We start from the raw sequence: 21,830 nt of genomic DNA on the forward strand, positions 1-21,830 counted from the left end.
GTTTGGTCATATGATAGTGTGAGTTACAACCCTGTGATGGTCAAATTGTCGGCATTAGCTCCACTCCCTGTGAAGGAAAGTGTCCGTCACTACAGTCATCTCCGGCCATGGTTGCCAGAAAGGTTCTCCCTTTCTAAGAGACCTTGACTGGAATCTGAAGGCGATCCGACATCCTGCCTGAGAACTGGGACCACTGAGTCCTGCGGGCCCATTGAAGAGACCTCATTCTCAGACGGGCCTCTGGCACCAGAAAAATGCAGGATGCCAAGAGGCTGAGCAACCTCAAGAATTCGAAGGCCGGATCACTGTGGGCACTCTGACATTTGGTTACCATCAGGAGAATGTATGTTTAGTTAGTTTAGTTTATTTTCTTATATAGCGCACCTCACCCAGGGGTATCTTGGTGCTTATACTTGGACAAAGAAGCAAGGTTACACACATGAGGTAAAAACATCAATATACAATAAACAGGGCCCACCAGGCGGGGAGGAGGGGAGTTAGAGTTCACCATATTGTAGATCAGTACTAGCAGTGTGTTACAGATCACCTTGAGGCAGAGTCAGACCAAAACAGCCCCAATGTACTGGAGCCATTGGGAAGGTGTCATGTGGGACTTCATCAAATTGAGGGAGAAGCCCTATCTGTGAAGGGAGTGGCAGGTAATGTTGAGATGAGCCAAGGCTTGTTCGGGAGAACTCTCCATGATCAGCCAATCGCGCAGATAGATGTAGACGTGAATCCCCCCTCTCCTGAGATGCACTGCCACAACCACCATCAGTTTGGTAAATACCCTTGGGCGAAGGTCAATCCGAATGGCAGGACTCGAAACTGATAGTGCGAGCCTCCAACTGAGAACCTCAGGTATTTCCTATGCTTGGGACGGATCGGCAAATGAAAATAAGCATCCTGAAGGTCCAATGACACCAACCAATCCTTAAATTGGAGGGCCTGGAGGATCTGAGAAAGAGTTACTATCTTGAATTTGTCCTTCCTGAGTAACTTGTTCAAAATTCTCAAGTCCAAGATGGGTCTCAGTCCCGTCCTTTTTGGGAATCAAGAAATAAGGGGAGTACCATCCCTTGTTACTCTCCGCCACTGGCACTGGTTCTATAGCGCCTATCTCTAGCAGGGTTAATATTTCCTGCACAAGGAGCGGGTCTGGAATCCTCAAAAAGTGTACTCCCGGTGGATGGGTGTGAGGCTTCTGTAGAAAAAGAAGGCAGTACCCATGGGCTATTGTTTCCAGAGGCAAATCATCCGAAGTAATGGCTCACCATTCTTCTAGATGCTGAAACAGCCTGCGGTTTTGAAGCAGAAGTAGCAGAGCCTGATGGCAAAGAGGCTGCTGCTTGAGTGGGCTTGGCACCTCTACCTCATCCACCACGAGGAAACTTGCGTTAGCCTCTTTGACCGGTCATTCCTCTCGCCCTTTCAAATGAGTAGAATTAGCGAAAAGATCTACTCCTCCATTGCTGTCCGCTAGGACGAACAGGTTGAGGTTGCCGAACCGCGGCGCCCAAAGATTTGGTGGCTGCTTTAGAGGTCTGCAGCTTCTCAAGGCTTGTGTCAGCCTTGCTGCAAAACAGATGGGACCCTTCAAATGGCATGGTCAGAAGTCTAGCCTGAACATCCGGTGCAAAACCCGACTTTCGCAACCACGCAAATCTACGTATCACAGTGCTCATAGCCATGGACCTGCTGACACTGTCTGCAACAATCAACCCAGACTGTAGGGATTCACACATGGCTTCCTTGCCATCCTTTATAGCCAGAAAGCCCTCCCTTTCTTCCCCTTCGGGAATATGCTCAGCCGCCTAAGATTTGCACTCCCACAGAGTGTACAAAAATCTTGCCAAGGCACAAGCGGAGTTGGCCGATTTCAACACCATATTCCCAGCTGAAAATACCTTCACGCGCTTATCATCCCTATCTGGAGGGATGGTAAGGTATGCAGCTCGAGGTAGCCGTGGCTGCCTGGGGAACCAGACTCAGGAGTGGGGTGAGAAAAATAGCTGGGGTCGCTACTGGAAGGGCAGTATTTTTCTGTCAGACTTGCTGAACGCCGGATTGGTCTCTGGGGTTTCCCCAATTTTTGGCCACTCTGTTCTGCAGAGCCACCAAAAATGGCAATATCTGATCCGTAGGGGGACCCTGATCCGAAATGTCAGTGAGATCATCCTCAGCAGGAGGTCTACCTCAGCCCAAATACTCCACAACTCTCGACACAAGTCGCCTGTAAGAGCAGTCGGCATGCTCCCCTGGGTCCGGTTTGCCGAACTCCAGCTCTGAAGAAGTGTCAATACCACTTGCATTATGAAAGGCATCTCAAAGATTCTGAATCCTACTCTCTTCCGAGATGAGGCAGTCTGGCACAGTAAGGGTCCCAAACTGGAGACCAAAAGGAGCCTCACCCTCATCAGAAGGTTCTTCCTCCTCAAAAAGGTAAATGAGGGACTTAAAAAAGATTTTGCCAGAGGAGTAAACCTTTTCTCGGGTATAACAGACACCGCCTTTTTAGGAGGTTCCACCGTCTCCAGGAACTGCGCTGGCAAAATTGGCACTGATGTTGCCGAAGGCATTGAGTGTCTGACCGGGGCGGAGGACCCAACAGGCACCATCGACTGGCGTGGCGTCGAAGGCTTTGATGGAGACGAAGACCGTGACCTTGCTTCCAGTCTCCTATCGATCCTTAGGAATCCTTGTCCGGACGAGGCCTCGAAGTCTCCCGATGAGGATCATGCTCGAAGGCGCACGAGTATCCGGCCGAGACTGTTCCCTGCCGGCTTCAACAGCAGGCTCGGACGGGGCCTTGCCCTACTTTTCAAAAATCTTAAGCATTTCCACGCGGAAAAGTTCCCACTCAGCTGGCGTCGATTCTTTGGACTGGCAACTCACCCTCTCAGGTGTGCCGCCTGAAGACGAGGATGGTGACCAGCGGTGCCTTCTCCTTGAGCGCTTCAACAAGGACGAGTGGTGGGAACCACTCCTCGAACTTGAACACTTGGCCATCTTCCTTTGAGGCGAGTCGCCTCTCAACTCATCAGTCGAAGGCCCAGCAGAGCGGGACATACGGGGCACCTTGCCTACCCTGAGCTTCCCTTTCGTTCCCGCAAGGCCTTTCCATTCATTGACTGGCACTTGGAGCACGTATCCGTGTCAAGGCCCTCGTGGAGGCACAACAGGCATACACGATGTGGAACAGTGATCGACATCTTGTAGCCACAGGCCCGGCATTCCTTGAATCCAGACTGAGAGGTCATTGGAGCGGAAGACAAAGACATATCAATGAACTTCAACAGAAAACACTATTTAAGAACGAGGTGCGCCGAGTTTCACGAAGCAAACACGTTTGCGGAAAAAACAGAACTGAGGCCACGGTGCCGTGCGTGCTACTTATAACATCTGATGACGTCACTCTCGACAGAGGCCTTCAAGGGACATCGACCAGACACCATCGACGCAGGACGCCCTCTGCTGAAAATGTTTTCCAAAGCAGCCGAGCTGCGGACACTACATGTCAAAGATGAGGAATAAGTTGGAGGACACAATCTATCCGAAGGAGCGGTACTGATAAATACAGGATTTGGGAATAATGGACAGGGAGCTGTCATGCCACAGGTGGTTATTTTGCATGAAGAGGGGAGAGTAGTGTTAACCCCAGAGGTGGAAGCTTTGTCCACAGAGGGAGAGGATTTGGGTTTGGTGGGGGACAGTCTCTCTTCGGAGCACCTGGGGGCACTTCCGCAGTGTGTTAGACATGTGGGAAAGTAGGACACATTTCATGTGTGTGTAGAAGTAGAGGAGCAATGCAGCAAGGTTTCTTGAATAAACAATTATTAATGCATCAGTCAGTTAGAATAAGCCTTCTACAGAAAGGAGCAATATAATAGAAACACAGAAATACACTTTAATACTGTACACTCTTAGTTTCTAAAATCAGTAAAGACACTTTTGGGATGGCCCACAGACACAATTTACACCCTCCGGTGACTTCAATAACTAGGGTGCTGGGGACATTAATAACTTACTGTTTGCATTTAGAATACTGTTAGAAGTTGGTAAAAGGAAAACATTATTAGAATAACAAAAGACCAAACATTCTTACGCAAGAAAATACTTTTGGATCCCCCAAGAAGAGTCTTTCAGTACAACAGGCTAACCCAAAGTCAATGGGCAAAAGTCTTATATAGGATGAAGCACTTCTGGAAGGTAAGTATAAAAGTCTCTACACAATGTTTTAGAGGTCTTTGAATCAAATGTAGGGCCACAAGCCGTTAGAATTGTGAGTAGTAGAAGATGCAAGCAACTCTACAGCAAGAGGTTAATTCTCTCAGACTTTGTACAGTACCTTTGTATCGAAGAAAAAGTGCAGCATATGAGCAGCTCTGCAGATCTCACTGTTCCTGGGCCTCAGTAGTGGAGACAAGAGGGAGGACTTCTGGAGACGCCTGCACTGCAATGGGACGTCACAGCTCGCAACAGGCAATCTTTAAATCAGTGGCTGTTCAGTGTTTCAGCTCCTCAGGTCTACTGCAAATAGCAAAACCGCGGTTCCTTGCTGTCGAGATGGGCTTTCCTTGCTTCTGGGGTCCTGCACTCTGTTGAGGGGGCTCCGACTCAGTCAGTCCTGTTTCCTGGGAGTCCGGAGTATCTTCATGGAGCTCTAGGCCAGCTTAAAAGCAACGCCCACAATTTGATGTTCTCCCTGACTATACAGTTTCCAGCAGCAACTCTGTGGAAATTCAACCAGTTCCGAGAGGATGTCCAGGTGGCTTACTTTGGAGTTGATTGGTCCCACCAACTCAAAAGGGAGAAGTCGTCCTTGCAGGGGCTTCTCTGTCGATACGAATTTGGAGTTTCAGCACAGCAGCAGGGCTTCACCGGAGCAACCAACAGTCCAGGAGTTGCAGCATGCATCCTCTTCAAGTTCTTTTTTGGTTCCTTCATCCAGTGGTCGACTGACTTCCAAGCCAAAAGCCTCACCTTTTATTCTGTTCTCTCCCATTCATTCCAGCCTAGCTGTCCTTGCCGGTCAGTCAGCCCGCCAATAATCACAGAGTGCATTTGGGTCTCCTAAGAGAATAAGTGCACCTCCCTCACTTCCTGCCTAACCAGACAGCCTGGAGCCAGAGGCAGGGGTCACTCGTGAATCCCGCCAAATGCAGAGTGAACAAAGGGACCAAACTTGGTTTGGCGCACAGAGTAAATGTCAAGAAGGACCTTTCCACAAAGAAATGGTTAAAAAATTAAAAAATTTAAAAAAGACCGGACATTTTGACAACAATGGCACCCTTGGGAGCTTTACTGCAGCTGCAAACGCAGCTCGTGGTAAATGCACACCACAGTAGTTAAAACGAAACCACTGCCACCAGCCATTCAGTGAGGAAAGGGTAACGTTAAATTGTTACATGAGAAGCTAGACAAAGGGGATACTAGATAACCCCTCCAGCATCCTATTATAAGATTGTGTGTGCTGGGTCTAGAAAGTTGTAAGTAAAGTCAATTTCACTTTACTACCCTGGGAAACAGCAGTTTATCCCAGAGAAGGTATTTAAAACTTTGAGAAATCTGAAAGACTTCCCTGTGGCACTGCACTGAAGGTGCTGTGTGACACAATGTAAAAGATGATGCCTATGGAGGTTGTCAGGCTCCATAACCAAAAAGAAACGCAAAGCTCAGAATCACATTAAAATACATGAGTGGGAGAGAGGAAAAAACCCAAAAAAAGAAACAGTCTCACTCTCTCCACGTTATAAAAAAAGAAAATCAAGTCCTCAAAATCCAGCAAAGTTGCTGGTGGTCTGTAACGTGGAGGGAATTAGCACATTTCTGAGATTTCTCCCTAACCATGACTTAATCTCCCTTTCATTTCTCGTCAGGTAAAGGAAAGGCCGTGGGGTCTCGCAAAAAAGGCACATAAGACGAGACAGAATTGGACACTGCCAGCTGCAGTGTCCAATTCTGTCTCGTCTTGTGTCTTTTTTCTACTTTTCTGTCTTAACATTTTTATTAGGACTATTTCCATCTTCCACATTTTTATATTTTTATCAGCACTATTTTTATTGTTTTATATTTTTCAATGAAGCACATAATAGTGGAAGTGGTTTCAAAATCATCAATCAAATATTAAAATGATTGTCATTATATGTGGTTGTGAAATGTTTTGAAAAAGGTATATACAGCTCGCCTCATTGAAAAATAACCTACTATTGCCCGGTACTAAGTAAACTGTACAAATGTTTCAAGTCCTTACGTTCCTGATATCTTCATAATACCCCGATCAATACGCAGCAGGACATCTTCAGACATTATGGCTATTGAGGTCCTTCCGTTTTCCTTTCTCTTTTGTTGTTTTTATTTCTTATTTTTGCTCACACTACATTTGACCGATTATGATAAGATACATGTGCCCCTATGGTATAATGTCAGTGAAGAAGTTAAAAAAAAACTAGTAGATTTCCAGTAAAAGCAGGAAATGGTATTCCAACCAGTTGTGGAGACTGTAAAGGCTAGGAGAAGTATTGCAGATGAGTGTTACGTAAGGTATTTTGATAATTCCATAAATAATGAACGAAACTCATGGCATAGGTCAATGTGGAAGGTGGGAAGAGAGATATCAAGGGAAAGCTGCTTTTTTTGCTCACTTATCCCCTATGCCATGACAGCCTCCTGAGTATTTATACCTCAAGAAGTACCGAAGTACAGAGCACACTGCTTGGTACATCTCGTAGTATGCCAAACCAGAGGTCAATTTCAGGGACAACTGGCCTTGATGAAATGTCTCACAGGACCAGAATTCCCATACATAGACAACCATGTAAAAGAGGCACACATGAGGGAGAATATAAGAATGAAAAGGAAGGTGCTCAAGTGCATCCTATCAGGTCACCAAATATTAAGATGTACAGGTGCCCAGTTTAATTTGATAACTCATTGTGTCGACAGACCACAATTGCAAATAAAAGGGAAGGTATATTCCTCAGGAGGATGGGTTGATGGAATAATGGGATGCAAAACAGAGGCAACATGGACTGCACCAAAAGAAGTGATACAAAACGCAGACAACGTGCGCCGTGTGGAAAGGAAAGAAAATGCAAAATGTTTAGCATGGGTGGAAGATGAATCAGGACCACTACCCATAACCAAACTACAAGCACCAACATTATGTTTAGAAATAATGGTTCAGTAAAGCTTGGTGGCAATGATGGGTGCAAACGCATTATGGATTTACCAGGTATGAAAGTTTGCACTGCTGCACTAATGGACCATTGCTGGGCCTGCGGTACAAGAACTTATATGCAGCATCCACCCAACTGGGGTGGCATATGTACAGTAGTGCTACTAAATGCACCAGCATTAGTAATACCACAAAGTGAACTTGACATTGGGACTTTTACTTCAATGGCACACAACAGGAAGAAAATATCCCTAGGCCTAAAACGTACAAAAAGAAGGAACTATTTTTCCAAAGAAGCCAATTCTGCATTTGATGAAATACCAGAGAGTCATAAGTTGTTTGGTAAAACAACAACGTTCTTCACATCCTTTCTAATGCCTGGCCTGCAAGCAGCAGCAAACGCACACTGGATCCAGATAACTATGATGGAACTGTTCCAAACTATTAATGCCACAATAAAAAGCTTCAATGCCAACAAGGAGGAGCTAAGAGCAGTCAAATTGATGGCCCTACAGAGCAGGTATGTTCTGGACCTCCTCACAGCCATGGAGTGAGGAGTGTGCGCAAAGATAGGGCCACATTGATGTACGTATGAGCCACACATGAGGAGGAGAATGGGACCTTGACAGAGGCCATATACACCCTGAAAGAGCTGCATGATAAAAATGGAGGAAGTGGATGGCATTGAGGACGATAGCTGGTTCAGTTATCTATTCTCCTGGATGCCCATTTGGCTGACCGATCCATTCAAATTCCTGTTGGCAATTATGGTACTGGTCCTAATGGCTTTTTGCATCTTGATAATAGCAATAAGCCAATGTAAAAGGACTGGCAAGAAGGCACTACAAATGGCAGTAATGGTTAATGTGGCTGACACTGTACATCGGTGCACTCAAACTGATTAAGTTTACTATCCCATGTACCCATTGGGTCAGCCAGCTAGACAACCTGGAGCTTTGTTTACATGCCCAAAGGATACCCATAACTACAATGAGCACTGGATGAAATGTGACGACAATGGCGAGTGCTGGCTTATGACATGCAGTCCAGCAGAATACGTAGTACAAGGAGGTAACTTGAGGGGGGTCACCAGAGTGTGGCTGCCCAAGAATGGCTATAATATGAGACAAAATGAAGGAGTGGTAGATGGCTGGACCAGAGGGGGGAATGTAGTGGGGCAATTATTGACTAGAGAGCATGATCAGGCTCTGCCCCCCCCCTGCCTCCCTCAGAAGAAACAAAATTATAAGATAAGAAGGGACACATTTGAAACTGCAATTTAAATTCTCCTGGAAATGCAGCTGGAACAAAGAATAGTTCGTTTTTCTACACAAGTAGGGGACACATAAGGCATTAGCTTGCACAATCAGTGTGTTTTAAAATCGAATAGATTAAGTGACAGGAAGGTGTGTGCCCAAGATAAGGACTCACTATACTAATAGGGCAGAATGCCTGTAGGCAGATACGGTTGCCGCTACCCATAGGTGCAGGCATCATGTGCCATTCACGCACCCGGTTCTCGGTAGATAACAAGCAAATGTGTCCTGCAGAGGAAAATAACGTGACAAGCAGCTGCCACTTTAAATTGCACCAGCAGAGAATTGAGCTCTGCAGCTTTAAGAAAAGGCCCCAGTTAAGCACGCCTGAACAAATGCATTTAAATTCAGGAAAAATGCTGTGGTAGCTGGACATAGCTGCTTCCAATGAATGTGAAAACCGAAGGCTTTGTAGGGGAGGGTTACATGGCAGAACAAGATACCATTATGGGCATCAAGCTGTCAAGGTAAATTAAGTTACGATAACACAGCAAACCAGTTTGAGTCTATGGGACGGAAGGAACATCCCACTTAGTTCATAGGTAGTTGGCAGATTAATGTCTCTGCAATCAGCTAGGCATGACAGAGAAATGCGATGTGACTAAAGACGAGTAATAACAGCGCACGTGGTGAAAGCAGTCAAAATTAAATGAAATATGCCAGACTACAGTTTGATCTCTCCAGAAAACGAATAGGACTGATCAAGGACTTTTACTGTGTATACATGACGCAGGGATTGAGATACCAAGTGAAAAATACAAAGAACAAAAAAGAAACCGGCACAAGGACCTTCGGTCCTTTTTCACTAACTATACCCACCCTCCAGCACGACGATCACAGCGGGCAAAGTGCGACAACCAACAACTAGGAAATTGTGGGTCTTTTTAAAACAAATCTGTCCCCTATGGAAACCAAATAAAGCCACAAATTATTTCGCCTAGAGGACAGTCTCCCCCTTTTTATGACACGCAACAGAAATGTTCCTAAAAAATGCTCTCCTTTTAGCAACGCATTAAATAAAGAATACCCAAATCCTAGTGTGGTACCTTCATAACCAAAGGAAGATTTCGGTACTAGACCTCCTTCAGGTCCAGCACGTGGATAAACTGACTATTTCAACTCATTGTATCTAGCGCAACCTGCATGTCTAATCTGTCACCTTCAGCTGCAACAAAATATGGCAGCTATGGTGGCGTTACATCCTCCCCATCCCTTCGCCAGCTACACTGGCATCCTCTTGACAAGTGGATCTTATTTAAATCTTTATGCATTGTCCATAGAGCCTTCTATAAAGTGGGAGCCGAATATATCAGGATAGCCTATGCTCCTATGTTCCTTCTAGAGTACTCCTCTCTCAGTCAACTCTCACCATATGGGTCCCTTGAGTGAAGCGCTCTTGTGTACGAGGGCGAGCCATTCCTGCAGAAAAGGCCTGGAACTCCCTCCTATTCGTGCTGTAGGCTACTGAAAACCATGTGTCCTTTCGCCGAATGTTGAAGACTTGTCTGTTTTAGATTATATTTACTCTGTCTGTTCTGGCTAGTGCCCGATTGGTTAGCGCCAAGATGTCCTCAGGCGAATGCTGCATTCTAAAAGTATACGTAACATAACCCCCCCTGAAACTTAGTGTTGACTGCCTGCCAAACTACCGTAGATTGGTCTGGTTTGTCCACAAGATACCCCTGTTGCACTAAGATAGGGTGACCTTCTAAACTTCTGCCCAAAAGGTCAGAGTTTAGACATCCATCTTAACAGCTACTGCCTGACTCCGAGGGATACTGTTCACAAAAGCCACTATAGCTGGTCAGAAATCAAGCCTAGGAGGAAGCCGGTGAAAGTCAAAGGTGGAGGACCACCAGTGATTCAGTGGCGACCAAAACAGTAGAGGTATGCAAACCTGGGACTTGGAGATGGGCCAGCCCTTAACCCTGAGACAGGGATCTGCGTTATCCCTTCAGCTAACCCCAGGACATGCATCTGGGCTTCCCCCCACCATGCTAACCCTGAGACAGGGATCTGGGCTACCCCCCACCATGCTAACCCTGAGACAGGGATCTGGGCTACCCCCCACCATGCTAACCCTGAGACAGGGATCTGGGCTATCCCCTCAGCTAAACCCCGACACAGGGATCTGGGCTATCCCCTCAGCTAACCCCGACACAGGGATCTGGGCTATCCCCTCAGCTTACTCCGACAAAGGGATCTGGGCTATCCCCTCAGCTAACCCCGACACAGGGATCTGGGCTATCCCCTCAGCTAACCCCGACACAGGGATCTGGGCATCCCCTCAGCTAACCCCGACACAGGGATCTGGGCTATCCCCTCAGCTAACCCCGACACAGGGATCTGGGCTATCCCCTCAGCTAACCCCGACACAGGGATCTGGGCTATCCCCTCAGCTAACCCCGACACAGGGATCTGGGCTATCCCCTCAGCTAACCCCGACACAGGGATCTGGGCTATCCCCTCAGCTAACCCCGACACAGGGATCTGGGCTAGCCCCTCAGCTATTAATCTCTAAGCAGTCTGGTGAGAGGCTGAAAATGTTACACTTCTTTAATTGGTTTACCAAAAGCTTTCCCCGAGTTGTCCAAAGCCTCAGAGGCGTGACTCAGCCTCCCCTCCTGAGACACCTCAGGGTTAGGGTATTCAATGACTAGTTTCCTTGGCCAGTAACCTCACACAACTAGTTTTGTAGGCACCACAGCTTGGTGTCCATGTCAGACAGTCCTAGGTATTTCTGAAATCCGGGAAACCTAAGGTGTTCCTCCATGCATAGTCAGAGCAGAGACATCACCACTACGTATTTTCAGTACTTGTGTGTGCCTGCCATGTTTGGGTTTTACAGCACAGCCTCAGAACCATAAAGCCAACTACTGCTCAAAATCATACATCAAATAAGTGTTAAAATAATTTGATAATGTATAGCGAGTCACATATTGGCGTTAGATGGCAGGAGAAAGCCATCTTTGTTTGTCTTTGCAACTAAATAATCTAGAGAACCGAAAGCTTTCCTCAAGACTAACATTTTACCTATATTTGCTAGCAATGTTTCAGGTTATTGCAGCTGAGGTGGAAGCGAAAATATTTAATCCCTGCTAGAGTGACTATTCGCCAAACCCAATATACTTAGAAGGGGGCAATACTGAAGACACCAGATGCAGAGGCTTAACAAGGATATGATATGATCTTTTATTTGTATCGCGCTCGTAAACAAGTGTCTCAGAGCGCGACAAGGCAGGGGAGGGGAACAGGGGAGAATATAACAGCGATCTTACTAGGCCCAGTGACATTGAGAACGCAAAAGTGCATGGGAAAGGGAAAGGGGAAAAGTGCATGGAAGGGGGAGAGTGGAAAGTGCAAAGCAGCGGAGAACAGATACATAATAAATAAAATAAATAGATAATGGAGGCAATAAACAGTGATGGTGCAGCCGGCAAGTGGCAAGTGCTGTGTTTATGGCAGCAGCACTGGGAAAGTCTAATAAGTGCAGAAAAAGAAGAAAATGGGGGTGGGAGGGGTGGGGACTGTATAGGTACAGATAGTCACCAGTACAGGAGGGTGGCCAGGGGGCAATGCACGAGGGTGGCAGAGTGAGCAGGTACCTGGGCCCAGGGGACAGAGGGAGGCCAAGTGCACAATGCCAAGAGAGCCAATCAGCAGGGGGGAGGGGGAGTGAAGGCAGAAGCAAAGAGGAAGGTCTTGAGGTGCTCCCGGAACTGGAGATGGTTCTCCTCAAGTCTTAGAGTGGCAGGGAGGCTGTTCCAGAGGGAGGCCCCAGCCGATGAGATCTACCCCCAACTCGTTTCTTTGAAAAATGACTGACCCTGAGGGAGTTAGAGGTGGAGGAGCGATGAGCTAGAGAGGGGAGGTATTTGCAGAGGGATAGCTGAAGGTATTTTGGCCCCAGAAAGCCTTGTGGACAATGCAAAGCGTTTTAAATTTAATCCTTGCATCCACTGGGAGCCAATGGAGAGATTTCAGAGCTGGAGAGATACGATCCCAGGGCTTGAGGCCAAGAACAAGTCTTGCAGTCCTATTCTGGATTAGTTGCAGAGGGCAGAGAGTAGAGGCAGGTAGATTTAGAAAGAGGCTGTTACAATAGTCCAACCTAGAGAGCACCAGAGCTTGGGAGACAGTGAGCTTCTGGGGGAAGGAGAGGAAAAGCTGAGGGAAATGGTGTTCTGTGGTGTTCATTAAGAGCTCCAGCTGACTGGTGAGCGAGTCTTCCAGTACACTGCAGGAGTAGTCTCCTGAAATCAGAAAGCTACCAGGGCTTTCTTGAGACAGCCTTAATCCCAGAACGAGTTTGAGACAGAAAATCTACCATGAAAGAGTACTTAACTCAAGATTCGCATTATAGGGTGGGTATATAATTGAATGGAGAAGGGAGTGTACTTGGTGAGGCATGTCCCCAAAAGGCCATCGAAAGTTAAAGATGGAGGATTCCGCTGATGAAGATCCATCGAGCAGATGAAGAAAGGTCAGTCTCCTTGATCAAGTACTAAGGTTTAGCAAGGAAAGCTAATCCCATGCCACCCAATGAGGACGCCACTCAGGAACATTTGGTTGCTTATGCTAGGTACAGGTAGCCAGCATGGTAGGCGTTATTGGAACCCCCAAGGCACAGATCTGCAGTTCTGTCCTCAGGAGAAGAGTGGCGCTAGTCCTGCCGTTACTCTGAGACAAAGTCCAAACTCAAAGCAGAGTAAGGTTTGCACAAGAGGGCAGAACGGTAACCTTTAGAGCTTAGAAGCACATGAATGGCCCAAGAAAACTCCAGCGCCAGTCAGTGATGCTGAAGATCCTTGGGATGCAACCCAGAGCTCTGCTTAAGACGAACTGCCATCTTAAGAGTACAGAAGTCTCTACCGGGACTGCCTATATTCCACAGGGGAAGGACCAAGACACCAACCTGGGCTCCTCCTTGAGAGGTCAGAATGAGGAGTACGAGCTTTTGCACCCTCTCGGCTGTGGTAGTATGTGAAACACACACACACACACCTACACAGTGTACAGGTGCAGCGTCATCCCCATGAGGTTGTTGACCTCCATCAGGAGACTGCCCATCTGAACTCACTGGGAGTGCATCTACAAGGCTGATTGGATCATGAGGAGGAAAAGTCAGAAGATGGCTACAGTCACCATAAGTCCTTCATGGTACTCCATGTAGCCTTATGGCATCGCCAAGCCCTTTAAAATTCCTTAGGTAGTAGATATTTTAGCTGGTACCTCAATGGGCCAATGGCTGTAGAAGGCCCCTCTGATTCTGCTGCATTGCTGTGTGTCAGCGGAGGGGGTGGAGTTCCCACTAAGATCCACCCTCTGGTTCTTTTGGATTGTTCGTCCTGCCGATTTATTGCATCAACTGCCACTGTGCTGTTCATTCTGATAATCATATACTCCCTATGGTTCTACAGTGACTGTCATTTGCATTATTAGTAGTATTCTAGCATTTGAAAATGAATCTCATGAATGGCAGTTCCTTGTGTTGGCAGTCATTTTCTTTGAGCCGTCTTCTTTGTTGGCCCCATTCCCCACCCCACCCTCGGACCCACACCCCACTCAGGTCAGAAATGGCAAAATAAGGGCATGCACTTTTGTGGCAGTCGCTCTCTGGACTGCCCGTCAGGGGTTTGAGTAACCTTTCTAGTTCCAATCCACACATCAGTCAAGGTATGTCCTATTGCTGGCAGCAATGTGAGGCGACAGGCGGTCCTTGATCGGACAGTCTCCACCTGTTTGAATGCTGCCGGCATCTTCCACAGTGGGCTTGGGCAACCCAAAGTCCACAATCTGGATAAAACAAATCTGGAGTCATTGGAGATCACCATCTGGAGTACTGCTGCTACGACCACCATTAACGAAGCCAGACACTAGGTTTCAGACCTCTACTTTCTAATCCACTGGGAAAACCTAAACAAGGTGGTTTTCTCTTCAAAACTTGTCAGACCCACCTGTCAGAAACCCGGCATCCATCACCGATTCACGTCATCAGCAGGTCTGTATTTGGCCGGCACCTTCCTGCCTTGTAACTGGGCACTTTGCTGGCGTTGTCATAGCTGGGACCTTGGCAACCTCCTACTGCAGTCTTACATGTCACGAGGAAGGCCTGCTGGAACCCGAAGACAGACGTGCTGCTCTCGAGTGCCTGTCAACCCTCTCAAGGGTCACACCAATGTCCGCCCCCATGTGATGCTCCTGGGGCGTCATCCTTTTCTGCTGGAACTGCATTAGAGCAGTTTTCACCCGGTCTGTCTGAGTCTGACATAACAGTTCCTGGAAGTATCAAAACTACAACCTGTGAGCCTCATACAGCAGAGCCTACAGTGTGCCTCACTGCCCTCTGCAGTGTTGCAAGTAAGAGTCGCAGGGAGTGGGGGGATGTCAGGGCAAACTAGCTTCCATCTCCAGGATCTCCTATGGCCATTGATTTATATTAGATGTAAAACCCTTAAGTTAATAGTAGCTAACTCACTGGGCCAAAGGTGGCGATTCCTGGTTCAGGAATTCTCTTTGGTCATATACAGCTTGGGAACTGGTAGTCTACCAAGCCAAAGCAGGAACACCCTTTGGAACATTTCTACGGTGCCCTTTACCAAGAACCTGCTGGATAGGAGCACCTGCTTGTAATAGACTAAACTACCACAAATATAGGGACTGCCTTCCAAAGTGTTACTCTTGTAACTAAAGTATCTGCAGGTTACTGAAGGCCAGTGCATCTATTCTTAACCACCTGTTTTCCCCTCAATTTAGCCATTTACACTGTGTACTGTGTGAGAAACCTAGGGGTATTCTCTTTGTAGACCCAGAGAACCCTCTATTCAGGTGACCAGGGGAGGGCCATCAGATCCCAACTCTGGGGGTGGACAAGCGAGAGAGGATCTCCTGGGTGGTGGGACCAGGGCTGCCATCAGGAGAATACCGTTGGAGAGACGCAGTATTTCAATGGGACAATATCTGGTGAAATCCCAAGAAAACCTTTATGGTTTATGCGGGCTCCATTATCCTGAACCCAAGAAAGGGACAAACTGATCATCCCAGAGCAATCCCAGTAAAGGGGGAAGCAAGGTGAGACAAAGATCATCTCAATTCCACCGCTTTCCCCCGTCCAGATCATGCGAAGATTTATACAGGACCGTTCTTGCCTATTCGGGTGGGGAACATAGGGAGTAATAAGAGATTCACCTTTTGTCTACTAAATTAGGGCCAGGAGTTTTTTTCCCTATCTTTGACCAATCACCTTGAAATAATACAGCCTGCCAATGTCAAGTCCGATCTCATCCCCCCCCCCCGCCATTTCCAACAAATACTGAGATGAGGAAAAGGCAGCTAAAATCAGTAAAGATTACCCATAGGAATAACATGGGAAAAAACAAGGGTCACCAAACCTATAAAGTACTCTAGTTCCACTTAGAGTCAGGCAGGGTCAGGCATTTGATAGTAACCATTCACACCCGACTACTTGACAGGTCTTTTCACTACAAAAAGGTGTGGTCTTACACAGATGGATGAGCGAGTAGGAGAGCAAGCAGGAGAGCGATTTGGAAGGACTGGATGTCAAAGATCAGGACACCGAGACGTTGAGAAGCGGCAGAAGCGTGGCGCAGCAGCCGTGTCTCCAGGGAGCCAAGAAGAGTCCATGTATGGGAGCCGAGAGGCGTGCTGCTCCTCTGCAGAACCGGTAAATGCAAATGCTTGTTCGCTGGGCTAGTGAGACAGCCGAGCAGTGTCCGAGGAGCAGGCAGTGAGATCCTGACCTCGGAACGATGAGCCGCTGAAGCGCAGAAGTCAGCCTGGTGAGTCTGAAAGCATTGAAGAGCCGGATTGTGAATAGCGCGATACAAATGAACACTAGAAACGGGCAAGAAAGAGGACCGAGTTTGTGCGAGTGTGCAATGGAAGCCAAAGGGAGGACTTCGACAATGGAAAAGATACAAGTAACAGTGTAAGCACGAAAACTAAGACGACGCGTGTGTATGAATAATAAATGGAATGAAGTTGGACAATGAAGTGATACAAGTGAAAAGAGGTGCAAGAGGAACGAAAGGAAAATAAGACAGTGAAGAGAGGGTGCAAGCGACCAGGAAAGATATGCAGGGGTACACAGAAGAGTGAAAGAAGCGTTCAAGTGTGCACAACAAAGGAAAGGAATACATGAACATGGTGCAGGAAGCACCGAATATAAAAAGTGCAAATGAAAGCAAGAGTAACAAACAAAAAGGGGCAATGGGTTAGAGTGGTCGCGGTGAGGAAAAGGAAAAGGAAAAAGAGGCCTGAACTTGGGGAAGAGAACCCCGAGAGGCCTATTGAGGAAAGTAAAGTGAACAAGTTGAAGCTTGGAGAAAGGGAACCTCAAGGAACTCAAAGATACTGAAGGTATTTGAACTCACTGTAAGGGCCCTATTGAGAAGGTCTTACGAGCAGCCCTGGTGAGTGAACCCATCTTTGTGACCTTGACCAAATTGCACCGGATAAGACCACCTGAAACCAAATTTGTTTTTGCCATTTTTATTGACCCACTATTTTTCTTTTTCAAAAGACCCATCATATTTTTGTAAAGCTTGAGGGCAATCATAGGTTTCGACACAGACAGGCTTATTTTGGACTATTACACAACGATGGCCATTAGAAACATCAGTTAAGGGAACCATCCCTTTAGAGTTAGGGCCAGTCAGGCATTCCACCTACTATGGACCCTTAGCAAATAAAGGTTTTAAAACTAATACTTTTGGGTCTGTGTCTCTCCTGATACCATGCCCGTCTCACAACTGCCTATTAACCGTGTTGAAACCTGAAGTGGTAGGTAAACCCTTTCAGAATGGTTGTGTTGAAAGTACTGATTTTCTGTGACTAACAGTACATTGTTGTACTTCCCTGTGAGGACCTCTTCAGACTGGTCTATTGTTAACTGTAATTCGTAACAAGCCTGCCACTACAGAGTCTAAACTGGACTGCGCAGCTGCATTACCATGGAGGGTTTTGGTCTAGAAATTAAGGGTAAATTGGTGGCATGTTTTAGTTCGCTTCTCAGAATGCCTCAGTAGAGCAGGTTCTAAAAACTATTACAACTGATGCGTTTGCCTCATGAGTCAAACTCTGAGGTGTCTGGTTTGCTGCTTATTTCCATCAATTTGATATCTTCTAGATTGTGTGTTTGGTTCCATACTATTCAGCGTCCCCAAAAGGATTCGCCAGATCGAAATCAGACACCCAAACTCACCTGTGCACCCACTATCGCTAACCCTCTCATTACTCCCCTCTCCTGGTCTGGCCATGCTCTCCTATCCTCCCACCTTGAGCTCCGGGGCTCTCTGGCTGAGCCAACTCCACCACTGCCTGCCTCCTTCATCTGTCCAATGGCGCAAAGGTCAGTGACTGCTTTCCCCTCCACTTTCATCCCCCTTCCCACTCATGCTACTGACTCTCCGTCTAATTTAGCTCTCAATAACCTTCACACCTCCATCTTCAATAACCTTGGCACCCTTGCCCCCTGTCAGGTACTGTCAGGTTGGAGTGACATTCTTTACATACAGTATCATATACTCATTTACATTGGGTCAGGGGTGACACATTTAGTATAGAAAGGTTTTAGGAAGTTATTATGGGTTATATTTTTAAACAGCCAAGTTTGCCCTTAACCTTCATTACAGTCTATGGAGATTGCCCCAAGCCAAGATGGAGGTTCTCAGTCTAAATTCTGATTGGCTGGAGATTGTTTATAGGGAGGACAATGAACATTCTAAACTGCCTTTCATCGTCCTTGCCCAGCTGAGAGGTCGTGTGCCTTGTTGCTCCTGCTTAACTTTATCAAGGGTGACAAGTTTCTAGCAGTTGAGCGGAAGATCTGAAAGCATAACAGGAGTCGTGTTTGGAGTTTGGTGGAGACACAGGACAGGAGTCAGAAACTTCCATTTTTTCTGAGAAAAGAAGTTTTCAAGTCTTATTCACAAGATAAGTGACTTTCCAGTTTTGTTGAACTTTGTAAAAAGGTTATATTTATCTAAGGGATTGAAATCAAGTCCGTATCTAAAAAGATTGAAGCGCGTACGTTTGTTTTTATCGCTACGTGTCAAATCAAACTAGCGCGTGAGTTTTTTGTCTGTTACTTTTCGCCCGCGCGTGTGTGTCTGCGCGTGAGAGTGAAGCGCGAGCATGTACTTTGGACTCGCGTTTACTGTTCGTTTACGCAAGGGTTTTTTTCTGTGTGATAAAATAAGCGCGTGTGTATTTTGCGCGTGTACGTATTTATTCGAGAGTTGGACATTAGCGTGAGTGCGTTTTACCCGCGAATTGAATCGTCAGCGCGTGTGCGTATTTCCCGCGACTTGGAGGAAAGCGCGTGTAATTTTTTATCGCGTCTTGGACTTTAGCGCAAGTGCGTTTTTTCCCGCGAACTTGATTAACGCGTGTGCGTATTTCCCGCGATTTGGAGAAAAAGCGCGTGATTTTTTCTTCCCGCGGTTTCTGGCTTTCCACGTGAAGATTCCATCGCAAGTTAAATTCGTTCCTGAGAAAAAGACTCTCTACAAAGAAAATATTAAAAACAAATACAAGAACTTAAAATAACTTCATAATTCTTACTTAAAGACCTTGTTCAAGAATCTTAGATTTGAGCAGACTAACTACAAAGTTAAATTACATTCTTGGACCTACTGAGAAGGCTGAATTATCTATAAGATTCTGGTCCACAAGTAAGGAAGTCTTGTCTGCTTTTCACTTCTCTGGGCATTCTGAAGAGAAGAACCAGATATGTTTTTTAAACTATTTTGGTTAAGGATTTAGAGTTTAAGGTTAGTATAGTAACCCATGAGTAATGAGGTATATTGCATGTTTATGTTTTAACTACAGGTGAAGAACCAGCAAGTTGATAGCTTCCAGCCTGGTGTTTGTTTCTTTGTCCCTTCACCCTTTCCCCTGAAAGTGAGGTAAACTGAGCAGTTATATTTTTGTCAGCTCAGAGTGCCACATTTTGGGTGGATTGTCGGGGGTTCAGCAGCTTCTGCAGACACCAGGTTCTCAGAATGACAGCCACCCCCCCATCATGAGGATCCGCCTGAAGCCTGCCTCCAAGTGCAGCAGCTTGTATGACTGATCTAGCCTCACTCAAACGACAGTGTAGAGCTGCTGAACGGAAGAGGCAGACCTGGGCACATCCACAGACAACCTGGCCTGTCTCCTGCTCCAAAGGCAATACCGCTTCTCCATCCGCTCCAAAAAGAGCCCACTTCCAAGCCTGCATCTCTGAAGCCACCAACAGGGCTGAATTGTTCAAAATCTGTAATGAACTCGCCAATCCAACTGCAGTCTCCACCTCCCCTCTTCCATATCAAGCCCTCTGTACTGCTTTGACCTGCCATTTCACAACTAAAACTCAGGACATCCTGTTCGCACTCTCTTTTACCCCCCTCCCTTCTCTCCAGCCGGCTCCCAGAGGGAGGCTCCAGCTGAGGAGATAGATCTGACCCCAACACTCTGCATGGAGAAGCGTCCGACGCTCAGACAGTTGGAGGTGGATGAGCAGAGAGATCGAGAAGGATGATGTTTTGGAAGAGAAAGTAAGAGGTAGAGCGGTCCCAGGCCCCAGAAAGCCTTGTGGACGATGCAAAGGGTCTTGAACTAGATCATTGCAGCCACAGGGAGCCAGTGAAGAGATGTCAGAGCAGGAGAGATGATATTTGGGCTTGAGGCCAAGGACAAGTCTCGCAGCTTCACCTCCTGAGAGGCATTCTCCATTTCCTCAACTTCCCACAGAAACTCAAATGTCCCTAGAGCGCTGGTCCTCTCCAGGCTGAACTACTGTAACAGCCTCTTCCTCAATCTGCCCCTCTCATCCCTTTAACTAATCCAGAATAGGACTGCAAGACTTATCCTTGGCTTCAAGCCCAGGGACTGCATCTTACCAGCCCTAAAATCTCTCCACTCGCTCCCAGTGGCTGCAAGGATGAAATTCAAGAACCTCTTCATTATCCACAGGGCCTTCGGGGGGCCTGGGTCCCCGCCATCTCCAACTCTCTCTCCCCAAGTACCTCCCTGCTAGAGTCCTTCGGTCCTCTAGCTCAAACACTCTGCAGGTTAGACGCTTCTCCAAGTAGAGAGTGGGGGGTAGATCTCTCTTCGGCAGGTGCCTCCTTCTGAAATAGCCTTCCTCACACTTGAGCCAAATTTCCTTAAGTTTCGGAAACTTCTCAAGACCTTTTATTCTCTACCTCTTTCCCTCTCTCCCCTCCCTTGCTGGCTCCTCTGTTGCGACTGGCGGCCTGGTCTGATGAACCCTACGGCTACTAGGCCCTCCCTGACCAATCCAAACCAGCATTCCCCCCCCCCCATCAGCATTGCCCTATTGCCCCCCAACCCCGAGTCTGTCCCACCCCAGTCACAGCACTTGATCTGTGGCCCTCACCTCTGGCACCCCCTTGCAGTTATCCCATAGCACTTCCTAGCCCAAGGACCAACCCTACCCCTTCTTGCACTTCTCGTTACTGCACTTGCACGATCTGAATGTCACATGGCTGAGTTGGACCGTTATTGTTTATTGCCATTTGCTGTTTCTTCCCTTGTCCCCTCCCTTTTGCCTTGTGACACCTGGAAACACTGTTGTATAGGCGCCTTACAAATAATAAATAAATATTCGAAGGACAATTTTCTTACTATTCAGACCCATTGGTACTCGGTGGGTCCTGAGCCAATAGTTGGTTTAGACTGCAGGGGGCATCCTGAGAGAAGGGGGGTTCGCGACCCCCACTAGGGGGCCTCTAATGTTGGATTCCTATAGCTTTGCGTGGGTTTATGTGTGTTCTATTCAAACAGCTCTTCCTGGGCTGCAAGTCCTTCGAAATCTGGCCTGGACCTCTTTTTAGCAGTCTCCTCTGGTGTTCTCTGTCCGTTTGCCCCTTCTACTGTACTTGTGGGGTAAATGGGAACTTCTGACGTATACCCCATAACGGTGGCTGACCTATGGGATTAGGCCTCATCGATTCCTATGGGAGGTGCTGTGAAAATTCTTGAAACTCCCAAGTGATTTTCTAAGGTACTTACCTGAATTGGGACATTTGCCTTAAGGGGCGCCTTAAGGGGCCCCTTAAGGGGCTGTGCATTTAGGGCAAAGACTGGAATTTTAAAAACATATATATGATTTATTGCATAGTTTAATATATAATAATAAATAGCATTCACTGGTGACAACATAACATTTCAGAGCAAAGATCGAATCCTGCATGCATAGTCCATATCTGTATGAACTTGCTAAGAGGTCAAAACTTTGCATAACAATATGTTAATATGTACCGTAGAAGGACATTTTACAGTATCTTCACACAAGCCTGCAATTACCATAC

At 46.9% G+C, this 21,830-nt stretch overlaps 1 protein-coding gene across 27 annotated transcripts in view; it reads right to left on the reverse strand.

Moving 5' to 3' along the window:
- Positions 1–21,830, reverse strand: part of SCRIB (scribble planar cell polarity protein) — a 1,329,907-nt gene that overhangs the window by 676,770 nt on the left and 631,307 nt on the right. The gene's annotated exons all lie outside the window — the stretch shown is intronic.

The sequence above is a fragment of the Ambystoma mexicanum genome, chromosome 5q (assembly GCF_040938575.1).
Source record: "Ambystoma mexicanum isolate Mex_15411 chromosome 5q, UKY_AmexF1_1, whole genome shotgun sequence".
Lineage (NCBI taxonomy): Eukaryota > Metazoa > Chordata > Amphibia > Caudata > Ambystomatidae > Ambystoma > Ambystoma mexicanum.